The 17255-nt window shown below is 42.4% G+C and overlaps 1 protein-coding gene across 1 annotated transcript in view; it reads left to right on the forward strand.

Moving 5' to 3' along the window:
- The first annotated feature begins 5525 nt into the window (after positions 1 to 5525).
- LOC149313735 (WAS/WASL-interacting protein family member 1-like) overlaps positions 5526 to 17255 on the forward strand; it is an 83495-nt gene continuing 71765 nt past the window's right edge. The window contains exon 1 of the mRNA XM_089519716.1: positions 5526 to 5742. The gene's annotated coding sequence lies outside the window, so the exon portion shown is untranslated. The remainder of the gene's footprint in view (positions 5743 to 17255) is intronic.

Consider the following 17255-nt stretch of genomic DNA (forward strand, 5'->3'; position numbering starts at 1 on the left):
ACACAAAAGGAGAAGGGAATGGTGGTGGGAAAGGGGATCAGGTCCAGCAGTTCTTCTCTCCCTCGGAGGCCTGGACCAAGGCAGGTGGACTGAACGGAGGGCTCTGTTTCTTAATCTATGCCAGGTCCGATGGAGCTGGGCCTGGATCTTAGTTAAGCCTAGTTAAGTATACTTAACTAAGTAACCTCTCCTAGCCTGACCCCAAAAACCTGACAGAAACATCATTTGCATGTTCTCCAGTCATTGGCAGAATGGATTTCCTTCTCCGCATGCATCTGATGCCCAAAAAAGTAGGCTGTGGAGGAGAATTGCAAATGTGATAGTAGTGTAACTCATGACTAAGGAGTGTAAACATGGAACTGTTACCGAGATGTATGGATCTGTAACTGTTCTGAATTCATGACTGCTATTCAGTCATGAGTCTGACACTATTGCCACAATTGTAACTCCTCGCTCCCCAAAGCTACTTTACCAGGCATCAGCTGCTTGGGGAGAAAGAGGTCCATTTTGTTGGCAATCAGAGCATGGCTGAATTATGTTTCCACCAGCTCTGGGAAGGTCAGGTTATTTGCTTAATTACTTAGTTAAATATACTTAACTAAACTAGACTTAACTGCTTAACTAAGGTCCAAAGCAACTGCAGAAATAAGCCAGTCTGAGACTGCTTTAATTGTCCTGGCTCAGTGCTAGGGAATCCTGGGAATTGTAGTGTACTGTGGCCTCAGAGCTCTCTGACAAGAAGACTAAATGTCTCACAAAACTACAGTTCTCAGAAATCCCTAGCATTGAGCCAGGACAGTTAAAGCACTCTCAAACTGGATTATTTCTGCAGTGTGTTTTGGACCTAAGACTGCAGTCCTGTAGCTGATCCAGGATTCTGGCCAACAGTACAGAGATATTATTTAATTATTATTTAAGCTGTGAAATGCAACTTTGGAGGAAAATGCAATTCATCATTCCTGCTCTGCAGACTAGAAGGAGCTCGTGACAGTCCAGCAGTATACTTCACACTGAATATCAAATAATTTTTTTTTCAATATCAAATGTTAAGCACAAGCACTATAGGGGTGTTTGCAACACTCCTGCAGTGTTGTGCACAGATATAATACCCAATTTACAGTATGAAGTGGTGCTGTATTGACAGAACTAGTTTATGCCATGTGATGCAAGTTCCCCAAAATCACCTGTACCTCTGGGCTTGCAGCCAAGGTCAAGCTTCTTAAATTGCCCCCACCTGAATTCAGAGTACTCACCTGCAGAGAAAAGCCCCATGCCACCGCTGATGTACAGCACATGCATATGCAGATATAAACAGCCTTTTAGTGACAAAGGCTGGAAAGCATGCATTGTGACATTCCCCTATGTCACACTCACAAGGAGAGTCCAAAAATTCAGGCAGCTGTGTTGTTAATCCCCATCAGGGGAAATGAGCCTTCTCAGTGGCTGCTCCCAGCCTGAATTCCCTTCTGGCCCCCTCTCTTGTTCTCCTTTCACAGGAACACAAAGACTTTTCTATTCAAACAAGCATTTAATTATTAATTGGTTACAGGAAGTCAATTTTTTAATGACTGTTGTGCAGTATTTATAAGTTTACAGTTCTGTTTTTAAATGATCTTACACTTTCAAAAATGTAACCACATTTAATATGATAGCTTTGTTAATTGTGTTTTGACTTTTGTTATTATATTTGCTTTAGCTTTTTCTTGTTTTAGCAGTTGCAAGCCACAGCAGGTTCCACACCAGAATGGCAGGATATTAAATACTGAAGCATACATACATACACTGCATTGAAATCCCCAGCATTCCTCACCAGTGCTGTGCTGTCTGAAAGTTGCACTCTAACAAAGCCTAGAGGGCTGCATGATTCTGACTCCTGATCCATACCAACAAAGGAGATCTAGCTTTCATCTCAACCAGAAGCAGGTCTTTTCTAAAATGAATGTCTCTTGATGACCCATTCCAAACCAATTTGTACTATATTGGTTTATACACCACATTTTCTTCAAAGCTGGGACTACTTTTGCAGACACCAGAGACAGTTCCCAAGAGTAGGTTGTGGCTGGAGGAAATACAGGTTGAGTTCTGAAATACTCCAAAATCCAAAATTGTCTACATGGGTGGCTGACATAGTGAGACCTTTGCTTTCTGATGGTTCATTGTACACAAACATTGGCGGGTTACAGACCGCCAGAAAGTACGCGACGAGCGCGTACTAGGGTTAGGAAGGGGCGGTGCTTCCGCACCCCCCTAGCCCTAGTACGCGCTCCGCGCGCACAAAATGGCGGTGGCCATTCCACACGGCCGCCGCCATGATTACCTCACAACTGCGCTCCCGGGAGACGCGCGGTGTGGCAGCTGCAGCTCCCGGACGCTGCAAGCAGTGGCAGCGGGAAAGCGCCACTTCTCAGCGGTATGTAACCCGCCTTTGTTTCAGGCACAAAAATTTAAAATATATTATGTATAAAATTACCTCCAGGTTACATATAAAAAGTGTATATGAAACATAGAGTTGGGTCCCATCTCCAAAATACTTCATGTATATGCAAATATTCCACAATTTAAAAAAAATCCAAAATCCTTTTGGCTCCAAGCATTTCAGATAAGGTAGATTCAACCTATACATACACACATTTATATGAGTACATACAAGCCTACTGTGAGGATTACAACTAAAGGGAATACCATTCTTTGGGAGATGTGGCAGAAGATGATATTACCACTGTTAATTTTTTTAAAAGTTGGCAGTTCTTTGCCAGTCCTGGCTCCCCTACACTACTGCTTATACTAATACTAATACTAATACTAATACTAATACTAATACTAATACTAATACTAATACTAATACTAATAATAATAATAATAATAATTGCACACAAGGATGAGGTGTAATTTAAAAACCAGGAGGAATCCCATCTTGAAAGCGAATTTTTCATTTTTCAACCCAGCTCCAAACTCACTTGTTGCTGAGCTATAACCTGTGTGTGGTGCAGTGGTTGAGTGTTGCACTATGAGAACAGGGTTCAAATTCCTGCTCAGCCATGGAAACCCAGTGGGTGACTTCGGGCAACTCACACTCTCTCAGCCTAAGATGAAGGCTATAGCAAACGTCCTCTGAACACATCTTGCCAAGAAAACCCCATTATAGGGTTACCATAAGTCAGAAATGATTTCAAGGCACACAACAAACACCTTTATTTGGCTGCTTGTCAGGGTCACCTTTATCACCCAGTCATCCCTGCATGGTTCCTATCATCCAGTTTTATCTGCTCTGAGATTTGGCCTGCGCCAGAAGGTCTGGTGACGCTGTGAAACACAATACACAACCCAAGTTGTACATTAAATAACCAAAAACAGAAATAGTTCGGGGGGGGGGGGGTTAGGTGAGTTGGCCTTATAGCAAAGTACAATAATATCCAAAATCCACAAAACTGTTACTTTATTGTCCCAACCAAAATGCACAAAATACATGTTGCAAGCTTTCAAAGCTCCACTGGTGTTTCTTCATTGGGCAAAGGTGTTAAAAACCATACAGGAGAAAAAAAAATAACAATATTAGTTACAGGCCTAATGTCAAGATGCTGTTGCTTTTAAGTTCTGAATTGCCATGGTATGAAGTGGGGCTTTGAAGGCTTGTGACATATAATTGATGCATTTTGGTTGGCCCATTAAAGGTAGCCCTGTTTCGTGGGGAAAGAACAGCTTTAGGGTAAAGAGCAAGTAATGTAAACTGAATCCTTGGGCAAGGGTTCACTTGGCATGATACTTGGCCTGCTTGTGCATTGGGCACATGCTCACAGGTCAAGGGACTTACTTACTGTACTTCCAGAAATATCCAGGGATAGCCCTGTTGGCTATGGAACAAAGTACAATAACATCTAAAAGCCACCAAAGAGTGATACCTTTATTGGTCCATCCAAAATGCACAAAATATATTTTACACTAACATCCAAAATCCACCAATGTTCCCTTTTTATGGGTCCAACCAGAATGTACCAAATAAATAGTACAATAACATCTGAAATCCGTGGAATAGTAATACCTTTATTGGTCCAACCAGAATGTAGAAAACACATGTTACAATAACATCCGAAATCCATCAGTGATCCCTTTACGGCTCCATACAAAATGTATGAAATATATATTAGAATTAACATCCGGACTCCACAAAACAATGGTACCTTTATTGGTATCCACAAAATCTATGTTACAATGACACCCAAAATCCACAAAACAGTGGTATCTTTATGGGGCCGACAAGAACGTAAAAAAATAAATATTACAATAACATCCCAAATCTACAGAACAGTCATCCCTTTACAGGTCCAACCAGGGTGCACAAAAGACATGTCACAATAACATCCGAAATGGATGTCATTGTAGCATGTCCGTTTGAAAACTTGTGGCATGGATTTGTCACATCATTATAATGTAGCTGTTGTGCTTTTTTGGTTGGCCTTTTCTCTGCTGGCCTTTCGCTGGCAAGTAAAAACATTTGTATTCAGGCAGGCTTTTTATAATCACGACAGGGTGGCTTTTATATGGGGCAGGTGTTTTAGATTTTGTTTTTTCACCTTTGTATGTTTTTAATCTTAATTTAGTATTGGTTTTGTAACTGGGTTATTTTAACTGTTTTTAATGTGTGTGTGTGTGTGTGTGTTTATCTTGTGAGTTGCCTTGGGTCCATTTTGGGGAGAAAGGCAGCATAAAAATGAAATAAATTAATATAATAAATATAATAAAAATTACATTATAAATAAATAAATGTAAGCTGCTCTGAGAGCCTTTAGGGCCAGAGGGCAGGGTATAAATACCATAAATAAATAGCATAAAATAATAAATAAATAAGATGAGAGCGTGGCCTAGTGGTTTGAGTGTTGGAATAGGACTCTGCAGACCAGGCCTCAAAGCCCAGCTTGGCCGTGAAACCCACTGGGTGACCTGGGCCAAGTCACACTCTCTCAGCTTCAGGGGAAAGCCATGGCAAACCTCCTCTGAAGAAACCTTGCCAAGAAAAAATAAAACCCTGGATAGCTTGGCCTTAGGGTTGCCATAAGTGGGAAACAACTTGAAAAGCCACACAACAACAAGAACAAGGGGTCAGTGTTGGGTGGGTTTTGGAAGTCAAGAAAGAAGGCAGGGAGGGGAACCTAAGGTTCCTTGCCTTCTTTCTTGACTTCCAAAACTCATCCAACACCGACCCCTTTATCTTGTTCTTGTTGTTGTTGCGTGGCTTTTCAGGTTGTTTGAGCCAGGGCAGTGAAGGCAAGGAACTCTCCTCCTCCCTCCAAGGAGAAGCTGGAGGGCTCCATACCCAACTTTCCCCCCTTCTCTCCATTGCAGGGGCTTCCTTGGTCCTTCCTGGGGGGGGGGGGAGAGTGGGGCTGAGCCCCTCCGGCTGCTGGGCCCAGGAGGAAGAGGAAGGGCCTGGGCTTGGAGGGGGTGGGTCCAGCAGCACAGCCCCTTCCCTCCTCCTCCTCCTCCTCCTCCCTCTCAGCGCAGAGCCACCGCCAAGGCCGGTCGCCGCCTCCTCCCTGGAGCACAGCTGGCTCCCCTCCACATCTGGCGCTTGGGTGGCCCCTGCTGGAGGGACTTTGGGGCCCTCCCTGAAGACCCCTGCATGGCTCTGGGGGGGAGGAGGAGGAGGAGAAGGAGGAAGGGGCCAAGAGGGCTTTAGGCAGGGAAGGAGCCTGCCCCACTCTCTGCTTTGCACAGCCCCAGCCAGGCATCACTCACTGGGAGGAGGTAAGCTTTGGGTTTCTCAGGGCTGGCTGCGGGGAGGACACAGGCACGTCCTCCTTTTCCAGGACCTGCCCCCCCCCCCATGTACCAGGAGGACCTCTGAAAGGGGGATCTCACCGCCTCCATCCAGGGGGAGAGGCAGCTAAGAAAGAATTGCTTTGGAATGCCTCCAGGGCAGAAGGCTGAAATGTAATAATAATATATGTAGAGGGCACTTTGAAATCCTTCCTGGATAGAAGGCTGAACTGTAATACTACTACTACTACTAATAATAATAATAATAATATATGGAGGACACTTTGGAATCCCTTCTGGACAGAAGGCTGAAAAGTAGTAGTAGTAGTAGTAATAATATTCATGGAGGGTGCTTTGCAATCCCCAAAATATATATACTGAATCTTGATGCTCCCTGTCTAACAAAACTTATGGGGTGCATCTCCATTGCAGAAATAATGCAGCAACCCCACTTTAATTGCCTGGAAGCAACAGCATTCTTGGGCTGGGAAGGCTAAAGGCCTTGTAAAACTACAGATCTCAGGATTTCATAGGGTGGAAGCACTTTCAGCAGCACTTAAAGTGGTGCCAAACTTCATGATTTCTACAGTGTAGATTTGCAGCACCTCTGGGGAGTGACAGGAGACATTTTTAAAGTGCATAACTGTACACAGAATGAAACTGTTCAGATGGGAATAGGAATCAGTGTAAGCAATTGTCATTCCTGCCTTTTATTTATTATTACCACTGTTACCATGATGATGATGAAACTGATGACTGGGTACTTTCCAGCCTCCACTCACAGTCTAATGTCAGATTGTAGCCCATCCTATTTAGATACCTCCCAGTGATAGCTGGGTGAGAGCTGAAGTTCCCCTTTCTGAGATCTTCTCCAACCTGGCAGGTACATACACAGTTCCTCTACATTTGTGACTTTTACTTTTGGGGATTTGATTATTTGCGGTTTTGATTAATATGTTGTCTCTAGGAATCTCTAGGTCTTCTAGCTCAACTCTTACAGAAGTTGACCATAGAATTGTGCTGGAGAACCTAGAGGTTCCTAGAAAAAACACATGTTTAGACATTGGTAGGTCCTCCAGCATGAGTCTTTGACCACAGAGTTGCACTGGAGGACCTAGAGCTTCCTAGATAGGTGTTCTCTCAGGTAAAAAGAATAGTGTTGTTTTTTTTATGTGCGGTTTTACCACTTTCACGTGAGTCCTTCACCCCTAACCTCAGCGAATGTGGAGGGACCACTGTAGTGTGGGTAAATGATGTATGTGTCTAGGATAAAGTGAGAGGAAAGTGAGAGACATGGAAGGATAGACAGAAAACGCATAGGCTGGTAGCTTCTGACCCAGCTCAGATATTATCTTTCACAATTACTGGATTTAGACATGCACTTCATGGTTGTTTTGAGGCCAAGTCCAACATAGATTTGTCCATTGCAATTCCAGCACCACTACAGGTAGAATTTTGCTATCTTCTCAGTGCACTTCTAAGTGCATTTGAAAGTACAGTCAGCCCTTCTTATACACAGATTTTTTATACTTGGATTCAAGCATCCATGGTTTGAAAATGTTCAAAAAAAGTATAAATTTCAAATATCAAACCTTGATTTTCTATTTTTTATAAGGAATACCATTTTGCTATGTCATTATATTTAATGGGACTTGAACATACACAGATTTTGTTATACATGGGGGATCTTGGAACCAAACTCCAGCGTATAACAAGGGTCCACTGTACATCAGGAAGGACAAGAACGGTGTGTGTGTTGTTTGCCTTCAAGTCATTTCCAACTTATGATAACCATAAGGCAATGGGGGTTTCTTGACAAGATTTGTTCAGAGGAGGTTTGTCATTGCCTTCCTCTGAGGCTAAGAGAGTGTGATGTGCCCATGGTAATTCAGTGGGTTTCCATGGCTAAGCTTGGAGTCGAACTCTGGTCTCCAGAGTCATAATCCAGCACTTAAACGACTATGCCACGCTGACTCCAAGAAGGGTACTAAATTGCGATAAGCAGTTTGTAGAGTTTAGTGTCTTAGTGCTTGACTGATCTGAAAGTGCCTTGGATTTTTTCTTGGTTCAGTAGAAGCAGTATGGGTTTCCTGGTTTCTTTTGTCTCTAGTGCAATTTAAGGCCCGGCTTTTCCTGCAATGCCCTTCTGAAGTTCTTGTGGTGATCTCCTCCCTTTGCCCATCAAGAGCAGATGGTTAGCACTGGGACTGGAGCCAGTGGTTGCTGGATGGCGTCTGGTTTCCTTCACCTCCAAATGAAAAGCTAAGCATTTTTCCTGTATGCATGCTAGGGCTCATGTTTGTAGGACTCATGCTTTCTCTCCAGCTGAGAATTCGAAATGCTCCCCCCAAGCTACAAACTTCAGAATTCCACACAATGTTGTCATGGCAGTTAAAATAGCATAATAATACTATAAATGTGTAGTGTGAAAGGGACCCAGGAGACACTTCTCTGAAACTCTCTGAGAGCCAGAGCCCCCTGTAGATTCCCTGTGGGACTCCAGTTTGTCTCCCATAATGATGCTGGAAAATGTGGATGTGTAGTTTCAAGACGTGATGGATGTGTAGGATACTCCAGATGTGTAGTTCCTTGACATCTACATGGGTATAATGTTTCTGGTGCAAACAATACTGAGTAGGGATGGATTTGATTTAGTATAATCCACCTTCTAATGTTTGCTAGCATTGTGGTTTAGGCAGCAAGATCTCAACACTACTTTTTAAATTTTCCCTAGAACCAGAAATGAAAGGGGCAGGCAAGTTGTAAGCTATCGCTGCTCCTCAACTCTTTGAGAGATGAGCAGGGATCCTGATAGCGTGCATAATTTCCCTGTTTGAGAGAGCAAGATCAACTTTTTGCCTAAACTAAAAAGTGAAGAAACAGCAGCAGGGGGAAAAAGGAAGTAGAATGATGTAACTGACTCTGGTAGGATGGTTGGTTTCAGGCAGTCCTGCAATTTCCTCTTGGTTTACACTTTAGTTATTTTTCAGGAGTTCTCTCCCTTTTTCTTTGTCTTGCTGCTTCTAGTTTCCAAGAGTATTCTGTCATGGCAGTTGAAGCAGTGTCAAACTACACTAATTCTGCAGTGTAGATGAAGCCTCAGTATAGTTTCTCAGTATTCGTTTCTCTGAAGGTGCAAGCCACAGCTGCTGGCGAAACGTCAGGAATAAACTCTTCCAGAACACAGCCTCATAGCCCAAAAAACCCACAGAAAAACTCATTATAGTGCCATTCATTACAGCTTACACTGTAAGCTTAGGGTGTAGGTCTTGCTGCACTGGACCACACTCCAGACAGGTTTCCACATGTTTGAATGTTCTTCCATAATTTGCTTCCCACCTTTCTGCAAACAGAATATTGGCATTAATATTAGGGCAGTAGAATATGTGAAGGCATTCAAAGGAACAGGGCAGATGACATAGGAGTTTATCACACGGGGGAAATCCCGGGCAAATACAGGGGTTTAAATTGGGGGGGGGGAATCCAAAGTGGGTTGATTTTCACGCAATGTAATTTGTTAAACTAATGTTAACCCAAACTGAAAGTGGAGGAAAAGTAGACAACAGCCACTCCTTTTTACTTTCAGTAAATCCCAAAAGTAAAAAGGAGCAGCTTTTGTTTATTTTCTGTTTGGGTTAACACAAAAATCAACCCCTTTAATGTTTTTTTCCTATCTTTTAAATCCTGTTTTTGCACATTGTAAGTAGAGTATACAGGTCTACTTGGAAGTAATGGGTTGGAAAGCAACTCCAGAAGTAATTTGGTTTATCCCACTGTCAGCAGTGGAAATCTGCCATTACAGTGTCCCTTCTAGGTTAGCCCCATGTCCCTGCTTAAATACTTCATCACTTTATGGACCAGTCTGTTGCATTGTGAAGCAGCACACACCACCCAGAAATTCTTTCTAATATTTAGTCAAATTCTTTTTCTGTTATTTCAATCTGATTTTAAAGAAACTACTCTCTGGAGAAACAGAGAATAGATTTATTCAAGTATTAATTTGTTGATGATGTACAAATATTGAGCTTTCATATTGCCTATCATCAGAGATTCTCCAGGCTAAAATACCTGTTTTTTTCAACGTATCCATTAAAATTCTCCAGGCACCTCACCTTCATAGTCACTGAAAGTTTATCAGAATCCTCAAATTGCACTGTTCCAAATTGGAAAGAATACGCTAGGTGAGAATTGCAGATCAAAGAATTGCAGATCTTGGACTTTGGACATTACCATATATGCAAGCTTAAAATGCACTGGCCTTCTTAACCACCTCATCATGCTGTTGTCTCATATTTAGTTTGGCGTCTACATTAAGAAAAAACCTAGAACCTTTCAAGATGTACTGCTTTCAAGCCAGGTGTTACCTGTTCTGTATTTGTACATCTGATACTGTCTATCAGAATACAGAACTTTACATTTATCCATTGAAATTCATATCTCACTTCTCTGACTATTCAAGAGAGCATTCTGTGGTGCTTATTCCCAAGCTACTAAGTACAGGACTGCAGCCTTAGTAAACTTATACGTCTAGAACCCAAAGATATAGTTAAGGGGAAGAAATGGAGCATTGCCCTCACTAGGAAATCTGCCTCTCCCTTGAAATTTTCCTTCAGTCTCCACATTCCTAGCATTACAGAAAGTTAAAACTTCAGTTGAGCATTTTACAAATACAGTTTAAGCTTCCAAAGAAAAGGAGCAGCCAAAGGTTTCTTTTACACAGCAGAATTAATCCAGTTTGACACCACTTTAACTACCATGGCACAATGCTTTGCAATTATGGGATTTGTAGTTTTGTGAGCTATTTAGCCTTCTCTGTCAGAGAGTTCTGGTGCCACAAGAAACTACAAATCCCAAGAGTCTGTGGCATTGAGCCATGGCAGTTAAAGGGGTGTTGAACTGCATTATTTCTGCAGTGCAGATGCATCCAAAGTTTACCAAGGAAATGTGAAAACAGCAACTATAAGAGTTCAAGGTGTGAATAATTTGGAGATGGAAGAAAAATTTCATGACAGGGCAGAATTCTAATCTGGAGAGATAAAGCGCTCATCCCCTCCCCTGCTAACTATACTGTGGTCTAGGCCCCAATTCTAAGAAAAAATCTGTCAGTCATTTGTCTAGTAGGACACTCCAAGCAGCCAGTATGAGGACTTCAGAACTGCTTTTAAGTGGGATTTGTAGGCAAGTTGTTCTTAATTTTGCCTAATTGCAAAAGGCACAGCAAGGTATTTTTCTGTCCATTATCATTTAAATATACTTAAATAGTCTTGCAAACACAATGTCTGCTAAGAAACACTCTTCTTGTGGATAGTCCTAAGTTACACTAAGTTACTCCTAAGTGAGTGTGCACAGGATAGATTGCAGGCGGCCTTTATTATCCCAGGGATCCTGACAACAATGTATTATTCCCAGGGTTTTATGAGAATCGCTCCCTTAATATTTCATGGAGTTCCATCATTTAGTACACTTCTGACAGATAAACACATGAAGAGGCTTAGCTAGTTAGCACCTCTGGTGGTCTAATTTTGCATGATGGGGGCGGGGGAGGTTTCAGTATCTTCAAGCCTTGTCTTAGTGGTAGCTTAAGCCCCCCTTCCTCCCCCCAGTACTTGGGCCCATGAGCCAATGCAATGATCAGCTGGGTTTGGAAATAGAGGCAATAATGTGCTGTGTGTTGTAGTCATTGCTGTTGTTGTGTGCCTTAAGTCATTTCCAATTTATGGCAATCCTAAGGCGACCCTATTATGGGGTTTACTTGGCAAGATTTGTTCAGAGGAGCTTTGCCATGCCTTCCCCTGAGGCTGAGAGCATGTTACTTGCCCAAGATTACCCAGTGGATTTCATGGTTGAGCAGTGAATCAAACCGTCATCCCCAGAGTTGTAGTCCAACACTCAAACATGCTGGCTCGCATAGGCAGCTGCATTTCAAGCTCTGTGTCTGTTTGACAGTGTCCCTCTGGATGCTGGTAGACTACAATTCCCGTCCTCTCCAGCCAGTACAGCCAATCTCAAGGGATGCTGGAAGTTGGTAATCCAATAGCATAAGGAGGGCCATAACACTGATACAGACTATGCACCAGAGAGATTGCTGAAGCCAATACATTAAGTGTAGCCACATCCTGTTAAAAGAGGTTTCATGTTGCTTTTGCCCAACTGAGGAGACATGTCTCTTTGTGCTCTTTGTATGAAATGAATAATTAAATAAAGATCTAAATTGTATTGAAAGTAAAGTAAGCCTTGGTATTTACACAGGGCAGATGTGCAGTATGGATTCTGGGCACACACTGGCTTATTCCAGAAAGCTGTTTGCTACTCCCTCCCCAATCTTTAGTTTATGTTCTTATGTTGCAACAGCTGTGAAAAGGACTGTTACTGTTCTATCATGAAGAACAGAAGGGCTTTTACTTCTAGTCTCGTCTGCTAGAGTTGGGTAGGTTTTGAGGTGGTGATAAAATTTGCAGTGTGAAATAAATCATTGTTTTGTTGTTCTTCCTAAAGTATTTGGGAATAGTGCAGCAGGAGGGAACCACAGCCAAAGAAAATGAAGACAAAGACTTTTATGTTCATAAAATTAAAACAGATCCTGAGCAGAGCAAGAGGAAATCTCAGTGACAAAGAGCTGCTTGGGTAGAAAGAATATGCAATTTAATTATTTCCATGTTGTCATTACCCTTTAATTTTTGTTTGTTTTTGGTAATGTTGTATTTTGATTTTCAAATAAGAATCAAGTAAATGGAATATTTCCAGTAAAGAGCTTAATGTTCTGTTGCTTAGCTGTATGGGACAGTATCTGCATCTATGACCACATACAGACAGGCCAAAATAAAGCTGCTTCGGGTCACTTTGGAGGTATGCTGTTTAAATGATGCATGTGTCCTAAGAGGCCAGAAGCTGCACCAAAGCCATGCTCCAGTCCTAAGGAAAGGAGTGCAGCTTTGGCGCAGCTTCTAGCCTCTTAAGATGCGTCTGTCATTTAACCAGTATACCTCCATCCACAGTGACCCAAAGCAGCTTTATTTTGGCCTGCCTGTATGGGGCTGGGCCCTATATTATTTTAAATAACTGGGTGCATCTCACTCATTCTTGGCCTTCATAGGATGTTCATATGACATCACAAGAGGTATCCAAAAGGTCATACCCAGGCATAAACACTTTTAATATGTCTAGTTGACGCTATTGATAAAGCCATCTCCCCTGTTTAAATGAATAGGACTTAGAATTTAACAAAAAGGAAATATAGGGTGTTGTTTTCTGAAATATTTAATTGTGTCTGTGTGCCTTCAAGTCACCTGTCAATATACAGTGAATCTATTAATTTCATAGGGCTTTCTTGGGCAAGAAGTGCTTAAAAGTGGTTTTCTCAGTTTTTTCCCTCTGAAATATAGTGTACAGCATCTGGTATGCTTTAATTACCTGGATCTAAATTCAATAACTAGTCCCACCAATTTAAATTTTTACGCCCATCTAGAGAAGACTAACTGAACTCTCATCAAATCCCCATTGGTTCAATGGGTCTAATCTAGTGGGGTTAAATCCTTGGGTTTAGGACAGTGTTTTCACAGGGGCCAATCCACACTGCAGAAGTAATCCACTTTAACTGCCCTGGCTCAGTGTTAGGGAATCCTGGGAATTGTAGTTTGTTGTGGCACCAGAGCACTCTGACAGATAAGGCTAAATGTCTCACAAAACTACAGTTCCCAGAATTCCATAGCATTGAGCCAGAGCAGTTAAAGCGGTCTCAGACTAGGATTATTTCTGCAATGTGTTTTGGACTCAGCTTCATTTCATCTTTCTAAAAAAATTTCCATTCATGTTTTAACAAGACTTGCAGGATTGCTAAACAATTACTAAAGGATCTTCTCTAGCACATACTGTTATGTTACGAAATGGGGTAAAATTACTTTGTAGCTCTCCATTATGTTTTTCTTGATTTTTATGAGGACAGCATATTCTTGTTTGTCTCAGTTTAACACATTACCTTAAAATGTAATTTAACTGGGGCCTTTAAAGACCGCCATTGCTTGTTTAAGAAACTTGTTTACCACTGTTAGTAACTGGGTACAACAGGAAGTGATTCAGCGAATGGTCCAGGGCTGATCCACTAGCAGTTTGTTTGAGGGAGCAGTTCTATGGATTCACTTCTACCTGTTTCCATCTACACTAACAGCAGGGTTTTTGTAAGGATAATGGATCCTAATAACCCATTCAGGTCACCTACACCAGAATAAAACAGAGTAGTTCACAAGAATATTTTCACTGAAAAACCCCAGCTACTCAGGAGCATTGTAGCTAACTTTAGGGTAGGGGAATTCCTTTGATCCTAAGGGCTGGATTCAAGTTTAGAGATGTTGCCAGTAAACATCCTGGTTGGTTGGGCCAAAGGCAAAAAGGATGCGTGGAATTTTGAAAAGTTACTTTTTGGGGAATTATAGCTCCCCAGTCAAACAACAAAGACCACCATATTTTAGCTGAAAGCTTTTTACTCCTGGTAATTAAGCTTTAGAGAGACTGTTCTACTTTTCAGAATATGAAAAATCCACACAAAAGCTGAGAAATCATCAATATCAGGGGGATGGAAAGATGATTATCTGGGGAATCTGAGGAGGGCTTGGTGTTCGTAGTGCCAGCGCTAAGAAAATGATGCTCTAAGGTGTTGGAGGAGGAAGGGGAGAACAGGTGACTTTTATGCCTGCTGATAAAAAAAGTAAGGATAGAATGATAAAAAAAATTGAAAAATGGTCAAAACATGTTTTTCCAGCGTCAAGAAACCCTTATGAGAAAAAATCCTGAACTGATAAAAATCTTTGGATCCAGGGACGACTTCTGTGTAAAATTCAAACATGATAGTTTTGCATTAAAAATAGCATTTTCTACACAGAAACATCATTTTTTGCATAGAAAATAATATTCTACACAGATATTATTTTCTGCATAGAAAATGCTGTTCTCTGTGCAAAACACTCACATGCAGATTATGTTCACAGCAAGTCCCAAATTGCAGATAGGCTTCAAAAATTGCTAAAAGCACTAGTTAATTTCTTCCAGAAGAAAATTAGTAAAGAATTACAGCCCTGTGAAAAATGTCCTGGTGATTCAACCCTGTCTGGTTCAACTACTACAGCAGGGGTTCCCAACCTGGGACTCCCACACCCCTAGTGAGTGCAAGATGGCATTTCAGGAGGTGTGTCAAAGAGTTGTGTGTATCTTTGAATAACAAATCATGAGTCATCACTCATTTTTTTCTGAATAAATTGGAATCTAATTGCTCAATTTAGATTTGCATTTTAGAAAATTAGAAATTAGACTTCTTCATCTTCAAATCTGATATTACTTTTGTAGGAGGTGCAAACATTAATCAAACATTTCCTAGGTGTGTGGGGCATAGAAAAGGTTGGTAACCACTGCACTACAAGATCAGTCTGCTCCGATCAGGAGTGGGTCAGAACTAGGGTTGCCATAGGTCTGGACCTCCAAACTGGGACAAATGTAGGACAACATTTTCAAATGTAGGACACAATTTTTTGTGTCCTACATTTGAATAGGAGCCCCAGACCTGTGCCCTGCCCTCGCTGCTGTGACGATGGGGGCGGGGCTAAGGCGGGGAGGGAATACTCCTCCCAGGAAGGCTTTCCCCAGGCCTGGGCCCCGCCCTTGCTGCTGTGGTGACGAGGGCGGGGCTAAGGCGGAGAGGGAATACTCCCCTCAGCCCTGGGGCGGGTGAAATCCCGGGGGCGGGGCCAAACCGGGGCGGGACCATGCGGCCCCACCCAAAACCGGGAAAGTCCCGCCCACCAGCGGGATATGGCAACCCTAGTCAGAACCCCGCTGTCTGCATATGGCCCACTTGCAAGGCGAGCTGTGGACACGGGCCAACCGGTGCAGCCAGGAATTGGATTATCTCGACTTCTTTTTGCTCTGGTCCTAAGGACCGGAACATGACTTCAGCACAGTTTTTGCCTGCTTTGGAGGTACGCAATGTTTAATCGGCATGCTTCCAAGCAGCTGGAAGCTGGTTCATTTGGCCCATCTGTTTCACCCCTAAGTGGCACTTCTAAGACTGAGAGCATGACACCTGCCTCTGGCAATTGTAGTTTTTTGGCAGTATAGCAATGGACTGCTGTTCAGAGACAGGATCACATATTTCTGATGCTTGCCAAGGCTCTTGAAATCAGCCTCTTAGTTATGAGGGGCTACCTCAGTTGTCTTGTTGGATGTGGCCTGAGGAAGATTACCAGCTGTAGCAAGAAGTCAACAAGATATTGTTTTGCTCCGGAGTGAAAGCAGTAGAGCAGGGCTGCCTCATTCTGTTCAGGATGCTTCTTCCAGGGGAAAAAAAATGAAACAATGAAAGAAGTGTTTAGAGTCACAGTAGCCTTGTGTTAGAGGCTAAGTAATTAAATAATGGAACGTCTGTAAAATTTTAGTGGTACGAATTCGGCTGCTGCTGGGAGGCTTTAAAAGCCGTGTTGCAAACAGGAAGTTGTCTTAATAAGGAAGTTTTAATGCACATAAGGGAGCTAATGAGCTATAGTTTTCCTCAATGGAAATAAACAGAAGCCTCCCCTCTTGCCACCCCTTCCCCATTACTGCTTTTTCTTCTGACATGGTGTAACCTCCCCATGGCCAGCCCTACTGTGTACCAGGGTGAAGAATCCTGCTTTGTGTGGCACCAAGGTGAGGTTGGTACATTGTTAATACAAAGATATGGAGCTTGGGGATGTTTTCCCCTCCAAAATAAAGGTCCACAAATTGCCTAGCCAGCATAGCTAGTTGGTGTGATGACTGAGGAATTCTGGAAGTCATCATCCACAAAAGTAAAATTTCTAAGTTCCGAAATAGGGAAGCAAGACATTTTAAAGTGCTGATCTTTAGAGTTGAGGATGGACACCCTTTGGTCTTTGTTCCGTGTAGCAAAGTGTCTTGGGAAAACATTGGAATGTGTCCTGGAATCTATGAAAGTGTTATCATTTGTGTGAGAATGGAACGACTCAACCAGTGTAGGTGGAGAGCCATTCAGTGTGAAATGGCCCATGGAACTGCTTTCATATTTAGGCACATACTAGCTATCAGACCCTGTAGTGTTTTACAATCCATAATCTCTCTCTCTCCTTTTCTTTTTAAATGCCTTGTAACAAAGCCTGTGTGGTCTCCTTCGGAGCTGAGGTTGAAGGTAACTTGCTAAAGTAGCCATGGGATGAGGCTGTGGCTAAATGGGCCTTGTTATAAACCAAACTCCAAATCGTGCCCTCCAAAGTGTGGGTGTATGTATCAGAGGCTGGGGGAAGTAACTTCTCCCAGCTGGTGAGAGGTCGAGTTTGGATTTGTGAGATACTTCCACAGACCCTTCTAGTTTGTGAAGATAAACTGGATTTAAGTGTAACACGGGGGAGTTTATCAGACAAGGGAAATTGAAAGTATAATCCAATGGCAATCCGAACGCAATCATGAGATTTAACGTTATTGCATGATAGACTACCATATGCAATTTCGGGCAATGGGAAGTC

The sequence above is a fragment of the Sceloporus occidentalis genome, unplaced genomic scaffold (genome assembly GCF_023333645.1).
Source record: "Sceloporus occidentalis isolate IW3139 unplaced genomic scaffold, rSceOcc1.0.p SCAF_4, whole genome shotgun sequence".
Taxonomy (NCBI): Eukaryota; Metazoa; Chordata; class Lepidosauria; order Squamata; family Phrynosomatidae; genus Sceloporus; species Sceloporus occidentalis.